The sequence below is a fragment of the Pan troglodytes genome, chromosome 10 (genome assembly GCF_028858775.2).
Source record: "Pan troglodytes isolate AG18354 chromosome 10, NHGRI_mPanTro3-v2.0_pri, whole genome shotgun sequence".
Classification (NCBI taxonomy): domain Eukaryota; kingdom Metazoa; phylum Chordata; class Mammalia; order Primates; family Hominidae; genus Pan; species Pan troglodytes.
In genome coordinates this window covers 54,754,498-54,773,711 of record NC_072408.2, presented here as the reverse complement: position 1 = coordinate 54,773,711, position 19,214 = coordinate 54,754,498, and positions in this window count along the sequence as shown.

Sequence of the window (19,214 nt, the reverse complement as noted above, 5' to 3'; positions counted from 1 at the left end):
TCTGTGCTTTGAATGCAGGAAGAAAAGTACAATATATTTTCATAATACTATTTTCATTATCTCAATCTGTAAAAAGAAATCGCAGCCTTTCTTATTACTGACACCTAGAACTTTACAGTGAATTTATTTTTCTGTTTATTTTGCATAATCAAACACTCTTTAGCCAGAGAAATACTGCCTCCAGGCCACTATGAAGTTATACAAAATCATGATTCATTCATGATTAAATAAAGAATGCTACCTATTCAAGTTCATAAAATTTTTTTCTTTTAGAAACAGAGTCTCACACTGTCAGCCCAGCTGGAGTGCAGTGGCACAATCATAGCTCTCTGCAGCCTAGAACTCCTGAGCTCAAGCCATCCTCCCACTTCAGCCTCTAGAGTAACTAGGACTATAGGCATGAGCCACAATGTCTGACAATATATTTTTTCAGAACTTTTTTTTGTTTTACTTTTTTTCCTTTCTTTCCTTGTTTTTTTTAAAATTCTGATTAGCATAACATGGTGATGAATCTTCAAGGGGAGCACTCTGTTCTCTGGCACTCAGAAAAGCTCAGTTTTGGTGGCTATAGTAGAGAGGCATAAAATGCCATGTGGGTCAGCAAGCCCAGATTAAAGAGCTGCCTCAGACAGATGTCTGTCCCCAGAATAACCACAGGAAGCCCTTTGATCTCCAGGTTGTCCCATCACCCTCCACCTTCTGTGACAGGCTGCTCTTTGGGGTTGGGTTCCTGAGCAGCTGCCTCTTTTCTGCTCATTCTCTAGAATCTGCTAAGGACAAATGTCATCTTATTCATCATTCCTTCAAATACCTTCATTTACCTGTGTCTTCTGATACCACCTCTCAGAAAGCTATAGTTCTTGAAAGTTTCTATAGGATTTCTAAAATTTCAAATATGCAGTCACTTAAAAAAAACCACACCACAGAAAATCTGGCAATTGCTATTCAGATAAAAAATTTTAAAAGATGAGCAATCGGGCTATGCTGGCTTTGAAGAAGTAGACTCATAAAATCAGGAGAAGGTGGGAGTTAAGTAGTGGAAAGCAACTGCTTCTCACGAGCTGAAGAGCAGCTGACAACACACTTGAATGTTACCATGCAGACTTTTTTTTTAAATTTTTTATTTTATTTTATTATTATTATACTTTAAGTTTTAGGGTACATGTGCACAATGTGCAGGTAAGTTACATATGTATACATGTGCCATGCTGGTGTGCTGCACCCATTAACTCGTCATTTAGCATTAGGTATATCTCCTAATTCTATCCCTCCCCCCTCCCCCCAACCCACAACAGTCCCCAGAGTGTGATGTTCCCCTTCCTGTGTCCATGTGTTCTCACTGTTCAATTCCCACCTATGAGTGAGAATATGCGGTGTTTGGTTTTTTGTCCTTGTGATAGTTTACTGAGAATGACGGTTTCCAATTTCATCCATGTCCCTACAAAGGACATGAACTCATCATTTTTTATGGCTGCATAGTATTCCATGGTGTATATGTGCCACATTTTCTTAATCCAGTCTATCATTGTTGGACATTTGGGTTGGTTCCAAGTCTTTGCTATTGTGAATAGTGCCGCAATAAACATACGTGTGCATGTGTCTTTATAGCAGCATGATTTATAGTCATTTGGGTATATACCCAGTAATGGGATGGCTGGGTCAAATGGTATTTCTAGTTCTAGATCCCTGAGGAATCGCCACACTGACTTCCACAATGGTTGAACTAGTTTACAGTCCCACCAACAGTGTAAAAGTGTTCCTATTTCTCCACATCCTCTCCAGCACCTGTTGTTTCCTGACTTTTTAGTGATTGCCATTCTAACTGGTGTGAGATGGTATCTCATTGTGGTTTTGATTTGCATTTCTCTGACGGCCAGTGATGGTGAACATTTTTTCATGTGTTTTTTGGCTGACCATGCAGACCTTTTTAAGGCCTCTAAAATATATTTTCTCATTAATTATTTAAAGAGTCTACCAGATTTGATTAAGTGTGGTTTGGATTTTTAGTTACGATCTCTGGGAAGTTGATTCAAAAGATTTCTAACACATGTGAGGCTAAATATAGACTTACTTGAACTTTCATAGTTAATTTCTGTTTATCTGCTCTCATAAACCTTGGCATTTCAGAATTAAATAATTGTGGACCACGTACAATAAGACAACTCATAAAATAATTTTCAGTGCCTAATCTCTTAGATGGCAAAATCGATGATTGCTTTAAAAAATATGCCATTCCCTTTGACAACTGTATTTGTTTCTTATGACCACTGTAAGTAATTACCACAAGCTTGGTGGCTTAAAATAACAGAGATTTATTCTGTCACAGTTCTGGAGCCAGAGGTTCCAAATCAGTGTCAGTGAACCAGAATCAAGACATTGTCAGGGTCATACTCCCTCTAAAGGATCTAAGGAGACTCCATCCCTTGCTTCTTCTAGCTTTTGGTGACTGCTAGAATTCTTTGGCTTGTGGTCACATCAGTCCAACCTTTACCCTCCTTCTCTTTGCCTTTTCCTCTTCTATACATGTCAAATCCTCCTCTGTCTCCCGCTTATAAAGGCATATATTGAATTTAGGACTAATCCTGATAATTTAGGATAATATTCCTACCTCAATATCCTTAATCACACATGTAAAGTCTTTGCCACATGAATTAAAATTTGCAGTTTCCAGGGATTGAGACCTGATATCTTAGAGAGCTACTATTCAGTCTTCTGTTTTTTCCAACTTAGGCTTCTTTTCCTGGAGTGATAATCTCAGTAAAAAAATTCCCACAAGCAACGTGATTGTTTCACAGTTAATAAGTTTATGTTACTATTCTGAATAACAAAACATGTGAAACATTATACTATAAATTACCTGGCAAACTTTTCAAATGGTTTCAAAACAATGTTTCCCAGAGGTGCGGTTTTACAAAATGAGCTAACATTATGTATTTCATACCTGAATCAGTATATTTGCCACATAAATTTCCCCAAATATTCATCATTAAGAAGTATTGAGTGATAAATACCCTAATTTTTCTATTCCCATTTTTTCCTAGTTCTCCTGGACATAGGTAAAATAAAGTACAAACTTTAAGCTTTATTTAATATCTATAACTAAATAATTCTATTTGTTACATAAATTGACATTAAATATGTAGATTCTAAATCTGAGAGTGTACTAGATACTGTCAATCCAAAAATCCATTCATCTTACCTCCACCACTGATAGTTCATCTCTTTCCTGTACTGCCATGCACAATTTCTCGGGAGCTTACTCCTGTATTGGGGCTTTAATCTTTTTCAATGATACTACTACATGAGCTGATTTTAAGCCCCTCCTAGACTCGTAGTAGAAATGTCTCCATTGAGATGAATAACTCACATGTTTTCCAGGAACGATACTCACAGGTATGCAGTCTGAAACAGCCACAAACATGTTCTCAAATTTGTTTCAACTGAGCTTTCCTTCTATCATCAAGCTACCAGGACTACCATTTCTTCATTTCCCGAATTCATCCTTGGATGCATCCCTAAACACTCAACACAAGGAAACACATTACACAAACTCTTCAAAAATTCCCAAGGGAGAAAACTAAATTCCTTGGCTGTAAGTCTTCATTTGTGTCTTTTTCCTCTTCAATCACTTTCTATCCATGATGTATGCCACTCACTCTCTATGTACTTATATTTTACCTGGTCATTTTCTTTTTCTATCTCTCTGAGCAGTTTTTTCCAGACTTCCATTTACAGACTCCATTGCTAAAGCAGCTGTTATTTACTGCCCAGCAACCCTTTCCCCACATTCAAGGGCATAACATCTCAGTTTTCTTCCTCTAAGCCAGATGATTAAGTTAATTTAAACCCCATCCTCATTACTAAAAGTTGGCCCTGATTGACTTAAACCAGTTGTATCCTGCTGGCTCTAGAGATTGGTGCAGGGGTTGCATTAGAGTTAAGATGTGTTTCAATGCAAGCAACATAAAACTCATCCAATAGGACATTTATTGTTGTCTCATCAAAAATCACAAAGACAAAAATATTCAACTCGTATCAATAACAAACAAAGTAAAACAGCAGTAGAGCTGCCTTTCAAGAAACCTAAGGAAAGAAAATGCAAACCACAGGTCTTCATATATCAAAGCTGAAGAAACATATTTTGAACATGGAAGAACTCATCGGATGCTCTCCACCTGTGCCCTTTTTGAGGAATCTACTGCAGGGTAAGCTTTATACAATCTAAAGCCGACTGGAAAATTCCAGCAAAGGAACTGATGGTGAATACTGCACATAATAGAAAAGCTAAAACGTAAACCATAGTGAGGTTATAGAAGAATAATTTCAAAACATTATACTTTCTGACAGAGTAGAAAGAATGCAACTTTAAAAAGGTGAAAACAGGGAGAAAGAATGTAGAAAGTAGAATGGTATTATTAACTTTTGTATAGGTAACAGGCCTCAAAAGATACGATTTAAAACTAATATGGGAGATAGCAAAAAGGTTAAATACAGAAAAAATAATATTAAGGGCATTATAAAATGTATTAATGTAAAATTAGCCACTAGAATAAAATATAAAGCTTTTTAAATACCAAAACTATTTTTTAAAAAAGGAAAAAAGACACATCAAAGAGAAAAAGAAACAGTAAATATTACATAATTTGCATATATACAACTTAAGATGACACAGCATAATAGAGTAGACAAAATAATAAGGACATGAAAGATCTAAACAACATAATAATATAGATCTTTTTGGGTATATATCAAGCACTACACCCAAAAGTTTAAAAAAATCATTTTTCTCAAGTATGCATGAAATAGTCACAACAATTGACTCTATATTAAGGCACACACAAAAACATAGTAAGTTTCATGCAGTGGAAATACTCTGTAAACACTGATCTCAGTGCAATATGACCAGAAACTAAAAATAAAAGCAAAATATAAAAATGCACAACCTAGAAGGGACATAAAATGTGGAATGGGGCAAGGCAAGAAAGAACCCTATTGGAATGGATTAGAATTTCTAAAATATGTGTGTATGATGTATATATGCATGTACATGTATGTATATATAAAAACACATATGTATGTATATGTGTGTATGGTTTTCTACCCACATATACATATCCTTGTTTATGTGAACATGCATAAGATCTGTGTGGGTAGTATGTATGTATGAGTATACACATGCATATATTTTCTAATTTAGTTCACTGGAAGGGCAAAGGTCCCCAACAGCAATGACTGCAATGAGCATGTCTAGATACCAGATCTTAGTCTCTACTACCACTCAACCTAAAAAGGAACCAGCGCTCTTCTGAGTAATGACTAATTCCAGGGTTAGGGCAGGGCAGGTACAAGATGAGCCTGGAACATTAGTTCTGCCAGAAAGTAAGAGCCATCCAAAACATGATGTGGAACATTTCACAAGAAAATAAGAACCAATTTGAAGGATTGCCACTAGTCAAATCTGGGACCATTTGAACAAGATAAATAAGGACAGCAATGAATTATAAATCATTGAAAAATATAATATATGAGTCTATCATGATGAGAGAGATAGAGAAATGGGAGAATTAATGAGGTCTCTTGCTCACAATAAAATGCTAGGTGCTGACAAGCAAATGATCATATTTTGTTTCTTGATCAGTTAATATGGTGAATTACATTGACTGATTTTCAAATGATAAACCAATATTGTATTCTTGGGTAATCCATTTTTATACATTTTATTAGGGATTTTTGTGTCAATTTTGTATGTTCATGAAAGACATTTATCTGTAGTTTTTTTCTTCTTTTAAAAGTTTTGTCTGGCTTAATGTCATGGTATTCTTGGCCTCATAAAATGAGTTAGAAAATGTTCCTTCTATTTTCTAAAAGAATTTTTGTAGGATTGACTCCTTTTTTCCCCTTTGTTCACTAAAATATCATCATGGGACAAAATAATTTTTAAGAATGTTTGCACCTGATTTAAGGCCTTTCTTCTTTTCCATGTAAGGATTTAAAGAAATGCAAATCAAAACCACAATGAGGGGACAGGTGCCACGGCTCACGCCTGTAATTCCAGCACTTTGGGAGGCCGAGGGGGGCGGATCACGAGGTCAGGAGATGGAGACCAGCCTGACCAACATGGTGAAACCCCATCTCTAGTAAAAATACAAAAATTAGCTGGGTGTGGTGGCTCGCACCTATAATCCCAGCTACTCAGGAGGCTGAGGCAAGAGAATCACTTGAACCCGGGAGGCAGAGGTTGTAGTGAGCCGAGATTGCACCACTGTACTCCAGCCTGGGTGACAGAGCAAGACTCCGCCTCAAAAAACAAACAAACAAAAAACGAGATACCATCTTATGCAGTCAGAATGGCAATTATTAAAAAGTCAAGGGTCAAAAAACAACAGATGCTGGCAAGGTTGCAGAGAAAAAGAACACTTCTACACTTTTGGTGGGAATGTAAATTAGTTCCTCCATTGTGGAGGACAGTGTGGCAATTCTTCAAAGATCTAGAAGCAGAAATATCATTTGATCCAGCAATCCCTTTACTGGGTATGTGCCCCAAGGAATATAAATCATTCTATTATAAATATACATGCACGTTTATGTTCATTGCAGCCTATTCTCAATAGAAAAGACCTAGAATCAATCCAAATGCCCATCAACAGCAGACTAGATTTTAAAAATGTGGTACATATACACTAAGAAATGGTATGCAGTCATAAAAAGGAACAAGATCATGTCCTTTGCAGGGACATGGATGGAGTTGGAAGCCATTATTCTCAGCAAACTAATGCAGGAACAGAAAACCAAACACCGCATGTTCTTACTTACTAAGTGGGAGCTGAACGATGAGAACACATGGACACATGGTGGTGAAGAACATACACTGGGGCCCGTCAGGGGGCCGGAGGGAGGGAGAGCATCAAGAACAGCTCATGGGTGCCAGGCTTAATACCTGGATGATGGGTTGATCTGTGGGACAAACCATCAGGGCACACGTTTACCTATGTAACAAACCTGCACATTCTGCACATGTACCCTAGAACTTAAAATAAAAGTTGATTAAAAAATAAGTAAATATAAAATAAAATACTAAAACTAAAATAAAATGATAAATTCTCTCTAACCAATGTTCTAATTGCATTGCACTATGTTCTTTTTTCACTATTATTTAGGTTAAATATTTCCAAATTCTTTTGCGATTTTTGAACCGTGAGTTGTTTAGTATTTGAAATTGTTCAATTTTCAAATACTTTAAGCTCCCATTGTTCAGCTCTCACTTATAAGTAAGAACATTCAGTGTTTGTTTTCTGTTCCTGTGAGATTAAAATCCATTTTAATTTATTTTAATTGAATATAATTGTGGTGATCTCTCTATGATTTTATTCCCCTTAAATATATTGGGACTTATTTGATGGTCTAGAATATGGTCTCTCTTGGTGATTAGTCAATGTGCACTTCAAATAAATGCGCATTCTGTTGTTTTGTATGAATAGTGTTCTATAAATATCATAGGCCACGTTGGTTGTTAGTATTCTTCTGATCTTCTATATCCTTACCAATGTTCTGTATTCTAAAATTAACTGAGAGGAGAGTTGCGTACCCAATTATAACTTTGAATATGCGTATTTCTCCTTTCAGTTCTATTGGTTTTGGTTTTGGTGTTGTGTGTGTGTGTGTGTGTGTGTGTGTGTTTTCTTTTTTTTTTTTTGGTATTTTGAAGCTCTGTAATTGGGTACAAACACAATTAGTATTGTCACATATACTTGATGACTTGATCCTTTTAAAACAATATCTCTTAATATCTCTAGTAATATTTCTAGTCTTAAAGTTTACTTTGTCTCATACTAATAGGTCCACTACAATTTTCTTATGATTAGTGTTCCCTCTTTGCATTCTTTTATTTATTTACTATTTTTGTCTTTCTATTTAATGTGCATTTTCTGTATAGAGTTTTATAGTTCTTCCCCTTTTCTGTTATTAGCCCTACCACTGCTGTTTTCATCTCCGTGCTTTTGCTTACTGAAGCCTTCACATGACTCAAAGAATTGAAGAATGCTTTGCAACTCACAAAAATGTGTAACAGAATTATGTGATCTTCAGCTCTTTTTAATTTCTAGGCACAGACATATACTCTTAACACAGACATATACTCTTTTGTTTGCTTGTTTTCAAATACTACTTAGAATATGGCTTGTCTTTTTCTCGTACATGCTTCCTGAACAACCCCAAATATGGACAACACTTTTCTTCATTCTAATATTCTGCTTGGTAACTTAAACCTCAGCAGCCACATTATATAAGATGCATGAAGCTATAGGAGGCAGTTTAATGAGCTGTTTTGCAAAGCCTAGCAAGTTTCTCAGTTTTTAAATTTAATTTTCCAAGTTAACATTAGCTTCATAAGCAGATAATATTGGTTTTAGAAATACAGAAATATATTTCTTTTCCCTTAGAAATGTGGAAGAAGAAAGAGGAGAACTAGTTTGGCAGTTTTGTTCCACAAAGTATTTGAGAATTTAGGCTCCTTCCATTTCACCAATCTGTTTTTTCTAGTCTTCAAGATTTAAGAGGGTTCCAGGCAGTGGAGCAGAAGAAGATGGGGGGAAAAAACAGCAAAGGGCATGTTTTGGCTGCTTTTAATGAAGCTTCCTGAAATCTACCAAGTGACAAAGTTCTACCTTCTTCTTAGGGAAGCTGGTAAATGTAGTCCTTTTTCCCTAGAAGGCCATATACCTTAAAAATGAAGGCTGAGGCAAGACAGTCCTCTGACTTCTTTATCTTACTTTGTATTTATTTACCTTACCCAAACTGAATGATGTCCTGCATTTATTTATTTATTTATTTTTGGCCTGCGCTGTCTTTTTCACTACGTGTCAATGAATTTCATGTGAAATACTGGATTCCTGGCTTTTCTTGAAAAAGCTGACAGATCTAGCAACAATGGGATATGTGTCCACCAGGAAACAGCTGGAATTGAGTACGGCCTCCCTCTCTAAAGAAGGCCTTCACTCTGCAGTTAACAGAGGTTGCTGGGCCTTCCTATTCCTAATCCACTGGCCAGCTGTCTGGCCCCACAGGCATTTGTTGATACTGCTCCCGTTTCACACCCTTTCCCCAGGGCGATGACTGCCAGGTTAGCTTATACTTCATAGCTAAAGAAGGTCACTAGAGAAGTGTCTTGGGTCACTATGCAGCTTTAACACTGAAGCTGGTTATAATTTAGTTTAACATGCCATGTATAGTTTAATTTCTCTTTTACTAAAAGATATTTAGACTGCTTCCAATTTTTATTACATAGAATTTTGTATATACTTGTAGTTATTATATATGTTCTTTATGTATTTTATACACACAGTTGGCCCTCCATATCTTTGAGTTCCACGTTTGCTGATTCAACCAATAGCAAATTAAAAATAGTTGGAAAACACAGTACAAATAATACAAATTTTAAAATATACTATAACAACTATTTACATAGCATTTACAGTGTATTAAGTATTATAAGTAGTCTAGAGAAGATTTAAAATATACAGCAGGATGTGTGTAGGTGATATGCAAATATTACTATGCCATTTTATATAAGGAACTTGAGGATCAATGAATTTTGGAATTCACAGTGGGTCCTGGAACCAATGCCCCCATACCAGGTACAACTGTAGTATTATACATATACACAGACACACTGTATCTACCTCATATGGTGTGTCAAGAATTCCAATTACATAACCCATGTAAAGCACTTAGGAGAGTGTCTGAAACATATAAGAACTGCTAAATTAAGAAAAGTCTGAACGATCAGGTTTTAGAGATTTTAGGCGCTATGACATCACTGATATATACAAAAAATATATTTAATCAATTCCAAGCTGAAGTTTTTTTTATATTTTAGCATCTATAACATTGGGATGTGTCTTATCATTGATGGTATATCACAATTATGGTCATAAAAATACTTTTTTTCGAGTACATGACCTTGTGTGAGTGCTTGAGAACTTGGTCATGACATTAATACTGTGCTCACGACAGCTAAGTAACGAGCATGGCCTACAACTGGAGAACCACACCTAATGGTGTTTACATCCAGAACATCTTGATTATATTATGAATTGGTGTTTATTGAAAAAGCTACTGTGTATGCAAAAACACATAAAAGCAGCAGCAGTGCATATATTTTATATTGGTGAAGTAAATATTCAGTGTTGAAGAAATGACTGTAAGTACCAAAAGTTGCTGAATGGATGTCAGAGATTTGGAAGAAAATATGTGAGACTAAAACGTGCTCCATCATCTACTGTCTTTATGGCTCAGAGAATTAAGAACACTAAGTACTCGGAGTCAAAAACTGATTTATAAGAGAACACTGAGTCAAAAATGATTCACAAAATGAAGAGGATTTAGGCATACCTCAGCCAATTTATTTCATTTATATTTTTTCTTTTTGCATGCAAGAATAATATATTTCTAAGTACATCTAAAAGAGCTCTTTTGCTAAAGAGAAAATTTCTAAGTGGTAAGAAAACATTGTCTGTAAAATTGATACCTTTTTCTAAGTGATACGTACAGTAATGGTATATCTAACATATATAACATCATAGACTGATGAAATCTATAAATGAACAATTTCTTTAGCACTTCAGTGTTTTTAGATCCTGGTCGAGATTTAAAGTCCAAGGAGGGGGGCATGAATAGCCCTGTTTAAATCACATGCCAGCCTATTGTCCTTGAATAGGGTGGGGTACCTTGATTGGCAGTTCCAACACAATTTAATTCGATAAAGATGGGAGAGATTTCCAAAGAAATATCAGAATCTTATTATAAAAAAAGGAACATGAATATTGAGCAAGCAATACAATTGGGTTAAAAAAAAAGTGCATTATGAATTTTGACAGCTTGACCACTGCCAAGATCTATTGTAAAAAAAGAAAAAAAAACTGAAGCAATTTAAATTAATCAACAGTCATGAGATATAAATTTACCAGAATCTTCGTCAGCATGATGGCCATACTCTAATTATTGTCTGTTATGTGTTGTTACATATATTTTCCAGTCTATCATTTTACTTTTAACTTTGCTTGCATGGTGCTTTTTCATACAGATCATTGCTATTTCGGTATTGTTGAGCATCTAGAACTCCCAACCCATGAAAAGAAAGGGATTTAAGCTCAGCAGAGTATGTTATTTTGAAAGCAGCCAGTATAACTGGGTTCAGTGCAGCTAGAGAATGGAGACAGATCCTTCAATATGCTGAGGAGATAACTAACTGGGCTATTCAAAATAGTGAGTTGGAGATTTCACCCTAGGTGTCAACAGAGGGGCAAGCCCTTCGTAGATTACTGAGTCTTCATCTCCGTCTTCCCTTATGTTGTGTTGTAAAAAACGATACATAGAAAACAGACTACACAGGGTCACTCTTGATCCTTGGGGATCCCAAAATTTCCAGAAGGCGTGGAATCCTCTCAAGCCCCTACAATGAAGTTAAACAGTCCATGTGTATCACCAAACACCCATGTCCAATACTGACTTTATTCCTTTATTTCCATGATATCTTTCAAAAGAGGGGATCATGAGCATATGGAATTTTATCCCTTAAGACATCTAGATTTTTTCTGTCTGGGCTAAACTTCAACCTCAGTAGTAAAGCAATAATTATGTAAAGCCAGTATTTATCCCAAGTACTTTTTATTAAATATTCAAAAATGCTAACAGAAATGGAAAATGTGTACATACAACTTTGTAATTTAGAAAAAAAGACCGATAATCATTCAACCAAATATTTTGACTCAGAGGTTCTTTTTTATAAAATCTGATTTTACTTTTGGTACTTTATAATTGGTTTGTTTATTTTAGTCTGTAAACAAATATTAAGAGAGATAACAGAACTCTTAACTCCCGAAATATAATTTAGAAGACCACATTTTTATTCATACAACATAAAACATTAAATCATGTCTTTATCCTTCATGCTTCATGATGACAATGTGTTTGCAAACACATACTTACAAACTCGAAAAATGTTTTGAAACCAAATACCTGAACTAATGCCGAGGAGAGGGAATCATTCTGAAACAAAATGTGTAAAGAATAAACGATTGCAACATCAGTCTCCCCACAAGTTTATGGGATGTTCACAGAAAGCAATTCCGAGTTCACACAATAATCCATTTTAAATGCTGGTGATTATGATTTGTTTGTGATTCTGGAAACCATAAGTACTATTATTTTTGAAAAGCAATGAATATAATACAGCAGTATTAAATGTGTGTCAACAGAATTACTCATTAATATAAATGCTTTTCACGAGTTATGGTGAGAGGTGTTGATTATTTGTAGGCAGAGCAAATTAAATTAAATAAACCCTAATATCTAGGGCCTTGCCATTTTGCTTTGTAAGCAAGAGATACTTTAAGTTAATCCTTGAGGTTGATTGGCTGACTGCCATTATTAGATCAAATCCTGGGTTTCTAGTGGGGAAATTTAGTCCTAAGAAAAAGTTATCTCCTATGGTACCTTAAATGTAGTTGATACAGGTGTCATTTAAATTTCCAGACATAGAAAAATTAAGTCAAACATTTGAGAATGAATTTTCAATATGTCTGGTAGATACTTTATAAACTTTTGTAAAATGCTTCATTAAAAAGTATAAAATAATGACAAAGATTTTGCACTTAATCTGAACTATAACTTATGTGATTTCCTGTCATTAGCCTAGACTTATAAATAAACTCTATGGACAATTCTTGTGGGCTCAAAGACCAAGATTTGAAGATTATTCAAGATTCTTTTTTTTTTTATTGAGGCAGAGTCTCACTCTGTCACCCAGGCTGGTGTGCAGTGGTGCGATCTTGTCTCACTGCAAGCTCCACCTTCCAGATTCAAGCAATTCTCCTGCCTAAGCCTCTCAAGTAGGAGAAAAAAAAAAAAAAAAGATTGTTGTTAGCCCTAAGACCAGAGCTTTGTCGACAAGGACATCATCATTTGAAGTCAGTTTTAATGCCTTTTCACAAGTTATTTTTGTAATTCTATTCCAAATTCTCAAACTTGTCAAATCACAAGATGATATATAATACGTCTTGCTTTTTATGAAATGACAATTTTCAAAAGTGACCTAGATAAATAACTTAAAAGAGAGATAACACACTTTAGAGAAACATTTCAAAAAACTTTCTTCATGGAACAAATTGGTTTCAAACCAGCACTGCCCCCTCAAACATTCTGAGATGATGGAAATATTCTATATTTGCACTGTCTAAAGGGGCAGCCACTAGCCAGTGAGAACTTGAAACATACCAGTGTGAGGAGAAACTAAATGTTAAGTTTAATTATTATTAATTTAAATTAAAATGGCCTCATGTGACTCATGGCATGTTGGATGTCGAAGCTCCAGGATATAGATTTCCTATTCGAATAGCCATGATCACTCATCATTTGTTAATCATAAGAAAGAGGAAACAGTGAAACGATATCAAAGCAACTCAGCTCTTCTGGGTCGCAATGAATATGGACACTGGATTAAATCATCCCAAAATGGTGTCAAGAATTCTGGTAATGAATAATCCAGTCCCATCAATTAATGTGTTAAATCACTTTCCCAAACAGAATTATATATTAATCACTTCAGACAGTGGTGTTTACTTATAAGGTTAACACCACTGACCTAGTAGTACACATATAGATATGTGTATTTATGAGTCTGGCTTGGAAATCAGTTTCCCAGAGGTACTCTCAGTCATTCAATTGTTATTTTGCAATTTTTGTTAATATAGAATAAATAGAAAATGCTTTTATTTCTTGTACTTTATTACCCATACCTGTTGTAACAAATGTATATTTATTGATTATAAAAATTTGCATGTTTAAAAAAATCCAAGCCATACAACATAAAAAATAAAGTTAAAAAAATTCTATCAACTAGAAATAATTATTGTTAAATTTGTTACCTTAATTCCAGACATCTCCATTCATAAAGAAACATAGAGGTATAGATAACTAGATTGAGATCAAACTAATATTATTAAAATAGAATCGTACTTGCTATTTTCATTTTCAAAATTATGACATGCTATTTTATTTTAATTTAAAATTTAAAAGTGAACAATGCTGCATTAAAATGAAATGAATTGTTGTTAAATTTTTGGTAATTGTTTCTTCATCAAAAAAATACCATGACCTAAAATATTCATCTAAATTAAATTTTAAATGATTACCACAAAATTTAAGTTGTTAAGTCATTTTTTTCTTTTTAGCTAAATATCTCAGTTGCAGGCAGTAGATGAATGGCTCCTATGAAGACGAGGAAATGAATGTTCAAACACTGCCTCCTACCACCCCTCTTCTTTCACCTAAAATTAGTGATCCTGTTTTTGGTTTTTGTTTGTTTTTATTTCATTTCATTTTATTTTATTTTATTTTACTTTACTTTGTTCTGTTTTAAATTATATTCTGAAGGTTTATATCACTTACACTCTATTCTGTAATATTTGGATTCTTAATGATAACTCAAGCACAATATGACCAGCTTTCAGCTCTCCAGTAGATTAAAACTTGCTCTTCCTAATGTCTTGGCCATTTGGGTCATAAGCAGCTTCAGGCTTCCACTTGCTCAGTCCATAAAACTTGAAGTCATTCATCATTCTTGAGTCCTCTCCATCTCCCTCACTCCAATTCCAGACCATATTCTGCTGGCTCTACCTCCTAAATGTCTCCAGAACCTGCCCACCTTCCAGCACCTTTACTGCCATAACTTGGTCCAGGTCGCCATCCCTCACCCTCAGATCCTTGCATAGTCTGCCACCTGGCCTTTCTGCTCTGCTCTGGCCCTGGCCCTGGCCGCTCAGTCACATCTCAACACAGCAGACAGAATGATGTTCTTACAAAGACAATACAGTGATTTTAACCCTTTGAGCAAAACACTTCAAAGCCCTAACATTGGCCTAGAAAGCCCAATGCAATCTTGCCCTGTTACTCATTTCATCCCACCTCCTACTATTTCACTCCAAGCACACCGGCCTTCCCAACTACACCAGGTATGTTCCCGCCTTATGCTTTTGATACTTGATGTTTCTTCTTTCTGGAACCACTTTGCTTCAGACTCTGTCACCATGAAAGATTTACTCAGATGCCAACTTCTCAGGGTGGCCTTTCCTGACCACCCCATTGATTGATTGATTTAAATATTTTATTGACACAAGTATGTGTATATATTTATGGGTTACATGTGATGTGATATTTTGTTACAGGCATAGGCTGTATAACCATTAAGTGAGGGTGTTTGGGATTTCCATCTCAAGGATCTATTATTTTACATGTTGGGAACATCTCAAGTCCTCTCTTCTTGTTATTGTGAAATATACAATGCATTGTTGTTAACTATAGTCACCCTCTCTGCTATCGAACATTAGAACTCATTCGTTCTATCTAACTGTGTTTGTACCCATTTACCAACCTCTCTTCATCACCATCTCCCCAACACCCAAACACCCTTCCCAGCCATCATCCTACTGGTAACCATCATCCTACTCTCTAACTTCATGAGATCAACTTTTTAAGCTCCCACATATGAATGTAAACATGCAATATTTGTCTTTCTGTGCTTGACTTATTTCGTTTAACATAATGCCCTCCAGTTCCATTCATGTTGCTGCAAATAGTAGGATTTAATTCTTTTTTATGGCCAAATATTATTCCATTGTGTATATATACATTCCATATTTTTTTCTATTCATCTGTTGACAGACACCACTCGGTTGACTCCATATCTTGTTATTGTGAATAATGCTGCAATGAACATGGCAGTCTATGTATCTCTTTGATATACTGACTTCCTTTCCTTTGGATAAATTCCCAGCAGTAGGATTGCTAGACTGTATGTTAGTTCTGTTTGCAGTTTTTTGAGAAATTGCCATACTGTTCTGACCTCCCAACTTAAATCACAGTCCTCTCTTCAAACTTTCCATCCATTTCTCTCTCTAGCTTGTTTTTCTCCATAGAACTTATCACCATCTGACATATTGTGCATTTTACTTACTTTGTTTATTGTTCGCCATCCCCTTATTAGAATGTTTCCACAAGGGCAGGAAAATTTCCCTGTTCTGTTCACTGTTTTAGGTTCAGTGCCTGGGACAATAGTGTCATATAGGAACTTGATATTTGTTTACAGAAAAAAATTGAGTGAATAATTGCTGCAGGATTTTTTAATGGTTTTTGTTCTTGATTATTCATATCTCCTATTTTTATATAAATTCAGCCCCTCACCGTATTACCATTGTTTATATATTTCTGAATTGTCTGGAGATTTTAAAATTTTCTGTTGCGATGTAGCAAATTACTGCAAACTTAATGATGTAACACAATACTCATCTAATAACTCACAGTTCTATAGGTCAGAAGACGGGCACAGCCTCCCTGTGTCCTCTGCCAAGGGAATCACAGGCTGAAATCAAGGTGTCAATCAGGGTGGGTTCTCATCTGGAGGCTCTAGGGAAAAGTCAACTTCCAAGCAATTCTAATTGTTGGCAGAATTCTCATCCTTGCTTACTGAATGTCAGCTGGGGCCATTCACAGCAACTAGAAGCTACTTGGCTGCCTTGCCTTCTGTCTTCAAGCCAGAAATGTTGAACCACTTTCTTCTCATACTATACATCTCTGACTTTTTTCTTCAGCAACGAGTGGGAGAAAGCACTCTTTTTAAAGGTTTATGTGATTAGGTCACACCCACTTGGAAAATCTTCATATTGTAGGAACAACTGACCTGGCACCTTAATTATATGTGTAAAATCTGTGTACCTAGATTGGTGTTGAATTGAATAACTGGGAGAAGGTGTGTGTATTGCAGGGGCTGGGAACCTTAGAGGGGCATTTTAGAATTCTACCTACCTCAGATTTCAATATAAGATTTTTTTTCTTCTTCTCCCAAGAAAGGTTTGTAAGATCTGTATTCCTGAATTGCTGCAAACTTGAGAAACTTGTCTCCTAATGGGGCAAACAATTATTTACTTTTTTACCAACCAAAATGCTATAGACCTTGCTCCTCATATTTCCTGCTATTAGCTGTCTCACTGATTTTTGCTACTAGTTTTCCACTCTTCTTCTGATTTTCTGGATTTAATCATTCGGTCATTTGGGTTGTGTTTTTCCAAGAAGTAATCATGGGCACAGTAATTCCTGAATTTTTTTAGTATTTCCAAAATGCTTGTTCAGTGAATAAAAAAAAAAAAAAACTGGCCATAATATTCATTCCTTCAAGACTTTGTGAACATGATCTGTTATCTTCTGATACTGATTATTGTTGTAAGAATGTTCAAGTCCAGCCTGATCTCTTTGTTGGTAACTTTCTTTTTCCACATTCATGCCGAAAGTTTAATAACAGCCAGAACACATCTTGATATTTGCATCTTTCACATAAACTTTTAAAATACAGATTTAGCTCTTACATCAAATAAATTATTTTCTATTATATCTTCAAATCACTTTATTTGGGGGCTTTCTACTTCAAAAACACCAATTATCATCCACAAGCATATTTGTCTTTTCTTTTAAAGGACTTCCAGCTTTCTCTTAGGTTGTTAATTAGAACTTTTTCTTTCTTTGTTCTCTTCCTTTCTGCAAATTCAGAACAGAGTCCTATAGAATATTGAGGCCTGGTGACATTTTTTTTTTCCCAGCTAGAACACAGCAATGATAATTGCTCTGTCTTTCACAGCTCTGCCCTTGTCTTTCAGAGCTTTCCTCCAAGCTCCCACTTTCCCCTGCATCCACTTCTCATTAAGTAAACATTTCCTGATTTTTTTCAGCTTTTGAGTATCACATTTGGCACATTTGGGAGGTAACAGCAGGGATAGGTTTGGGAACAGTACTAAGACATGAAAGAACATCTTGTTTATTTCTTTTCTGTTACTTTTCAAGACAAAGTACTAAATTATACCTTTCCATTGTTGGGTCTCTCTTGGTGAGATTGTTTTTCCTAATTTTGAAGTTTTTGCTTGTTTACTGATTTGCATGTTTGCTGTTTGTTTAGTATATTTTTACCTTTGTTATTATGATGTAGAAGGCAAAGAAAATGATCAATAAAATATAATTGTACAACTCAATAAATTATTACAATATGAATATTTCTAGGACGAACAATTTTCAGTAACCAGAAATTCTCCTCCTCCTCATTGATTTACTTCCTTTAAAGGTAACCAGTATCCTGATTCCTAATGCAATAGTTCATTCTTGCCTGTCTTAAATGTTATATGAGTGAAATAACAAGGTATGTATATTTTTTCTGGTTTCTTTCAGGCTATATTTTTAAAATTTGTCCGTCTGGCTGCATATAACTTACTTGTTTTATTTGCTCTTTAGTATACCATTGTTTGAGTCTACCATAATTTAGGCATTATTTATGGTCATTTGGATTATTTCCAGGGTATGCCTACTACAAATATTTGAGACGTGGACATTATAGCATGGTCTTTGGTACATGTGTTTACATATTTTTGTTGGATATATTTAAAAGTGAATTGAGTCACATGATATGCATATGGTCAACTTAATAGAAAGTGCCAAATTTCTTTCCAATGTGGTTAAGCTAATTATACTAATTCACACTTCTACACTTTTATGAGGACTACTATCACTCAACATACTCACCAACACTTAGTATTGCCAATCTTTTTACTTTTAGCCATCTAATGGGTGTGTAATGAACCTGTACATAGGTTTGTTTCCTATTTTGCTGATTAAAAATGAAGTTGAACACTGTTCTGACTTGAGTGTATTAAATTTAGCATCCCTACTAAGATATTTTCTGTATGACAGAGGGTAAACCAGAGACTACAGTCCTAACAACCGCCTGTCTTATTTTGCATTGAAGTCTAACATTTAGAGGCAATTCCTAGAAGGGAAGGGAAGGTCATATTCTTCAGAAGAGGTTGTAGCAAGACTCATAGGCAGACATTAGATTCATAGAAGCCTGTTGAGAACTATTATATGGAGAACACAAACTCTTGGGAACTATTGGCTTTACTGATGTAGACTGAGAGGGTGGGAGCTTCTCTGAGCTCTACTCTTCCAGCTCTCTAAATGTTTTTATAAGCTTCTAATTCCCTCTAATAAAGCCCTTCACACCTGGAATACATAGAGTAGCTTCTGTTTTCCTGTGCAGATCCCTGATGCTATATATATTCTGTCATATGTATTGGCCCTTGAGGTATTTTTGTGAGGTGCTTGTTCAAGTCTCTTGCCTTTTT